At 42.9% G+C, this 6,277-nt stretch overlaps 1 non-coding gene across 1 annotated transcript; it reads right to left on the bottom strand.

Moving 5' to 3' along the window:
• Window positions 1–490: 490 nt before the first annotated feature.
• On the bottom strand, window positions 491–655 carry LOC121270647. The gene has a single exon (XR_005941593.1). It is a non-coding gene; the product is annotated as a U1 spliceosomal RNA (small nuclear RNA).
• Window positions 656–6,277: the final 5,622 nt, after the last annotated feature.

Genomic DNA, 6,277 nt, shown 5'->3' with positions numbered 1-6,277 from the left:
TACATCTTTTGCGTGGGCATGGGGTGGTGCCATAGGATGGGGTTGGGGAGTAGGGGGTGATGGAGGAGTGGACCAGGGTGTCCCGGAGGGGTGAAGGGAAGATGTGTTTGGTAGTGGCATCATGCTGGAGTTGGCGGAAATGGCGGAGGATGATCCTTTGAATGCGGAGGCTGGTGGGGTTATAAGTGAGGAAAAGGGTAGCGTCCAATCTGCTTTCGGCCCTGCCGGATCGTCCAGCCGCATCGATGATGCAGTTCAAGTCACCACCCAGAATGACCGGCCTGGAGGTTGCCAGAAGCATTGGGAGCTGCTGAAAAACCTCCAGCCGCTCAGCCCCTTGTGATGGGGCTGGATAGTTGCGGGAGGGAAAGCAAAAATGTCTCGATTTGGGAAGAATATTTTGTGGCCTATATATTCCTTGTATTGGATAAGGCATAATAAAGATCTTTGACGAAAATATACGCTGGAATCTATTTTTCCAATAGTTAATTAAGGGAAAGCGCGAACACAGTCCTCCACTACTATAACTTTTGCAGGCGAGTAACCCACATATGAAAACATCGCAAGCATCAGCGGACGTAAAGAGCAATGTGATAACCTCATTCTTGAGAAAACAGCCTCCAACAACATTGTCTCTGCCCTATCAGGAAAATATGTTCAAAACTCTCATATGCTGCCAGCCGGCATCAAGCACTACCTCTCATAGTCACATACACTCATTTTTAAAAATTATAACGTCAATCTGTTCATTACATTTTTCCATTAAATAGCTCCGTTTTTCTCATCTATTGTAGAATATGCTTAAATGTCCCTCTAGATGGAGCAAAGGAAGCTGATATACTGTCCTCCATTTATATTTGCATAATGCCTTAAAAGGAGACAAATGGCCTTCCTGGGCCACTGGCTGTAATATGGATATTCTCCAATTAGTGGCGCTGTTCCCTCAAAAAGAGATACTCGTTCGGCCTCAGCTGGAATATTGTGTACAGTTCTTGGCGCCACATTATAGGAAGGATGTGATCGCATTGGAGAAAGTGCAGAGGAGGTTGAGAAACTTATAGCCATGATTGAATGGCGGAGCAGACTCGATGGGCCGAATGGCCTAATTTCTGCTCCTATGTCTTATGGTCTAAGTAAAAGAAAAAAAACTTTTTCACACAGCGACTGGTTCGAGTCGGGAATGCACTGCCTGGAAGTGTGGTGGAGGCAGGTTCAACTGAGGCATTCAAGAGGTCAATAGATGATTCTTTATATAGAAACAATGTGCAGGGTTACGGGGAAAAGGCAGGAGAGTGGCACCAAGTTACAATGCTCAGAGAGCCGGTGCAGACACGATGGGCCAAATGGCCTCTTTCTGCACCGTAACAGTTTTGTGAACTGAGGCAGAGTAATGTGTAATATAAAGAGAGACATGGTCGAGTCTGGTTATAATCAGATAGGGTCTAGTGCAGTAATATCTTGAATATAGCCTATTGTAATATAAGGAGAAATATGGTACAATGCTGTAATAACTGAGGTAGATCCTAGTATGTTATAAATAGAGACATGGTGTAATGCATTAACAACTGAGGAAGGGTATATTGTAATATAAACAGAGATTGCCTTGTTAATTTAAATATAATCATGCTGAATTGTAAAAATAACGGACAGAGGAGTCTAATTTAACATATACAGATTCAGGGGCTCGTGCAGTTATAACTAAGACAGGGCCTGGTGTAATATAAACAGTGACATTGGCTTACTGCAAGAATCTGAGACAGTGTCTTCAGTAATGTAATCAGAGATACATTCTACTTCAACAAAAATACCGATACAGTCTATTTTAATATAAACAATGACTCAATCTGTGCTTTTGGGAGGTTTTAATTCCTCATTTATCAACAGAAACAGAAATAGTAACAAAGTTCAATTGTGAAACAACTTTATGGAGACAAAGTCAGGACAAGTTTATCAAGTTTCATGTAAACTACAGCAACAAGCTCTGGCAGTGATTTACAGTTTAATGTGGGTTATTCTACCTGTGTCAAATCTGTTTCTTCTCTGCTTCTCCTCCTCTTGGCTGCTGGTCTCAGCTTCTTCTCCTCCATATGGCCTTGCTCAAGAGGATCTCTTTCATGTTGCCTCTTATCCAATTAACCTCTGCCCCTTCCTAATCAATATTCATCCCTGTGGTGATCATGCCCTGAGAATGTTTCTCTTAACCAATCAGGTATAGTTCATGTCAGCAATGTTAGCCTTAGTTAATCACCTAAATTTATTGTATTCACAGTTCATGTCAGGAATGTTAGCCTTGGTTAATCATATAATATTCCATGTATTCACCATGCTTCTATTTCCTCGTATCTGCAGGCTGCTACATCCTGTTGCCACTTATCTCAGAGAGGCCCCTACATTCCTGCCTTTGACTCACACAAACAATCTTCAAGAACTTTAGCTTTTAGCTGCAGTAAGTGTTTTAAAGATTGTCATTATTTCCCAGAATCTTTCTCCCTTGGAATTAATTTATATTCTGCCCTATTTCTCAATTTTCCTTCCTCACTATAACACAAAAGGAGTTTTAACAGAGTTCAGTGTTAATAATTTTACACCATCTTCTGTTGAAGACCTCCGGTTATTCTCTATCCCATGAGAGAAAACATTCTCTCTGTTTCCTCTCTATCGAAATCTTTCACAATTTAAAACATCTCTATTAGGTCACCCTTCAGCCTGCTTTTTTTCAGAGAGAAGAGACCCAGTCTGTCAATCCTTTCCTCATATGTATTTCTGGTATCATCCTTGTAAATCTTCTCTGCTCCATCTCTAATGTCTCTTTATTCGTTTTATAAAATGGTGACCAGAGCTGTACTCATTACTCTCAGTGTGGTTTGACCAGGGTTCCAGGCAGCTTTAGCAGAACTTCCCTACATTCCAATTCCATTCCTCAAGAAATAAAACCTAGTGCTCAATTTGCTCATTTTATGGCCTTGCTCTGAATGATACAATTATACTCAGAGATCTCTTTGTACCTCTTTTCCACCCAAACTCACACCTTCCAAGTAATAAATTACCTCCTCATTCTTCTGACCAAAATCTACTACCTCACATTTATCTGTGTTCAACTTCATTTTCCGCTTCTCCCCAGTTTCCCTACCTCCAACCGAAAAGTCGCTGGAGAACACATCCCCGCTATACTGCCTGCCCTGCAGTGATTCCACGCTCTAACATGTGTTAATTAGCTGGAGACGGAACTTCTGCCCCTCACTAGGGAGAAAGTCCCGCCACAGAGACTAATCTGTGGCCAGCAGCTCTCCTGAGCCTTCAGCGTATGAAGCTGCAGTGGACAAGATTGGGACTGCATGCTGTTCCTGGAGTCAAAGTCCCAGGAGTTCGGGACAAGGTAAATGTGGTGTCTCAGGGTGGGGAGGGGAAGTTCAGACCAAGGGGAGCTGAGGGGGGAGGGTGCAGGTCTTGGTATAGAAGCCAGTTGGGGAGGGAAGCCCCACAGAGTCAGACCTTTTGAGCGGGCAGCCAATGTTAGAAGGGGGCTGCTGATGGAGGTGACCCCCTGCACCTTCCCACCCAAGAACCGAAAATGGTTCATTTTCAGGCTTGCCCCTCACCTCTGAACACCGCCCACCAGCCTGATAGTTGAGGCTGTGCAGGAAAAGGCTCTCAAATGGTCCATAATTGGCCATTTAAGGGCCTCAATAGATGTAAGGGCAGGCAGGCCAGCCTGGGCCTCGTCAGTCCAAGCATAAAATTGTGGAGAGGTCGGATAGGGCGAGAGGTCGGATTGGGTGGGAGACTGGTGGGAAGACTATCTGAGAAACAGAGAAACATGATGGTGAGTCCTGACTACAAACCATCGGCGGAGGAACGTAAAGTACTGTCCAGGGAATATTGCTGAAAAAGGAGACATGCTGTTGAAGCTTTTCGTTTTCTGCTCATCAGGACAGATTTGCAAGAAAACCAATAGTAAAGGGAACAAAAATTTATACTGCATGAGCAGAGAGTGCTGAGGTTGGCAAATGGACTCTGATTGGCAGAGGCATTGCCTTGGAGAATGCAGCAGGGAATCGTTAACTGCAAAGCTTTTGTGTAAATACGAACCAGGTATCCATCCATCCATCCCCCACCCCACAGACCCGAATATAAAACAGTGAATGTTATCCCCAGACCCAAATATAAAACAAAGAACATTATCCCCCAGAGCCGAATATAAAACAGTGAACATTATTCCCGGACCTGAATATAAAACAGTGAATGTTATCTCCCCAGGTCCGAATATAAATCAGTGAATATTATCGCCCCAGGCCCAAATATAAAACAGTGAACGTTACCCCCAGACCCGAATATAAAACAGTGAACATTATCCCCCAGACCCGAATATAAAACAGTGAACATTATCCCCCAGACCCGAATATAAAACAGTGAACATTATCCCCCAGACCCGAATATAAAACAGTGAACATTATCCCCCAAGCTAGAATATAAAACACTGAACATTATCCCCCAAACCCGAATATAAAACAGTGAACATTATACCCCAGACCCGAATATAAAACAGTGACCATTATCCCCCAGACCCGAATATAAAACAGTGAACATTATCCCCAGACCCGAATATAAAACGGTGAACATTATACCCCAGACCCAAAATAAAACGGTGAACATTATACCCCGACCCGAATATAAAACAGTGAAGGTTAATAAGCAGGTACACCAAGCAATTAGGAAAGCTAATAGAATGTTATTGTTTATTGTGTGGGGAATTGAATACAAAAGTAAGGAGGTTATTGTCCAATTATACAGGGCACTGGGGATACCACATCTTGAGTACTGTGTGTAGTATTGGTCTCCTTTTTAAGGAAAGATGTAAATTGAAGCAGTACAAAGGAGGTTTACTGGACTAATATGAGGAATGGACAGGTCATCTTATAAGGAAAGATTGGACAGAGTGAGCTTGTATCCACTGGAGTGTAAAAGAGTAAGAGGTGACTTGACTGAAACATACAGGATCCTGAGGGGTGTTGACAGGATGGATGTAGAAGGATGTTTTCTCTTGTGGGAGAATCAAAACTAGGGGTCACTGTTTAAAAATAAGGGGTCGCTCATTTAAGTCAGAGATAAGGAGAATTTTTTTTCTTTTAGAGGGTAGTGAATCTTTGGAATGCTCTTCCTCTAAATGCAGTGGAATATGTTTAAGGCAGAGTTAGATAGATTCTTGATTAACAAGGGGGTGACAGGTTATCTTGGGAGGCGGGGGGTTCTAGGTGGGAATGTGGAGGTGAGGTTACATTCAGATCAGCCAAAATCTTTTTGAATGGCAGAGCAGTCTCGATGGGCTAAGTGGCCTACTCCTGCCCCTAATTCACATGTTTGTATCAATATCTGGAGAACTGGAGAAATGCACTGGAAGACACAGCTATGATGATTAGTTTCATTTTTATTCTTTCACGGGATGTGGGAGTCGCTGACAAGACCAGCATTTGTTGCCCATCTCTAATTGCCTTTGATCTGACTGACTTGCTCGGTCATTGCAGAGGGCAGTTAAGAGTCAACCACATTGCTGTGGGACTGGAGTCACATGTAAGCCAAACTGGGTAAGGACAGCAGATTTTCTTTCCTAAAGGACATGAGTGAACCAAAGACCCAATATATGGTCTGTCAGAAGAGCTCTGAAGAAGGGTCATTCGGACTTGAAACATTAACTCTGTTTCTCTCTTCACAGATGCTGCTAGACTTGCTGAGTTTTCCAGCATTTTCTATTTTTGTTTCAGATTTCCAACATCGGCAGTATTTTGTTTTTATCTATGGGCTGTCAGTTCGAGTCTAGGGAAGAGAATCAGAGTGAAGGTGTAACATTAGGGGCAAAGGCTTGGAGAATGTGAATAGCTTCAAGTATCTGGGTCAGTGATGGCAGGAGATGGAAGTATGGACATTAGAAACTGGATTAGCTCTGGTTGGAGTAATTGGAAGGAGTGCAGTGCAGTGTGATTGCAGTGTGATTTGATAGAAAATTGTCACTGAAATTGAAAAAGAAGAAGCTACAGGGCAGTTGTGAGACCGGCCTTGTTATACAGGGCTGAAACTTGGGCAATCTCAAGAAGAGACGAACAATGCCTGGATACTAATGAGTTAAAGATACTGAGATGGATGTGTGGAGTGACAAGAAAGGATAAAATCAGGAACCAGTACATCAGGGGGTCAGTAAAGATTGTGGAAACATCAAAGGAATTCGCTGAGAAGAGATTGAAATGGTCTGGTCATCCATTGTGGAGAGACAGAGAGGAAATGT

This window comes from Carcharodon carcharias, chromosome 27 (genome assembly GCF_017639515.1).
Source record: "Carcharodon carcharias isolate sCarCar2 chromosome 27, sCarCar2.pri, whole genome shotgun sequence".
Classification (NCBI taxonomy): Eukaryota; Metazoa; Chordata; class Chondrichthyes; order Lamniformes; family Lamnidae; genus Carcharodon; species Carcharodon carcharias.
The sequence above is the reverse complement of the archived record's forward strand: the minus strand, read 5'-3'. Positions and strand labels throughout refer to the sequence as shown.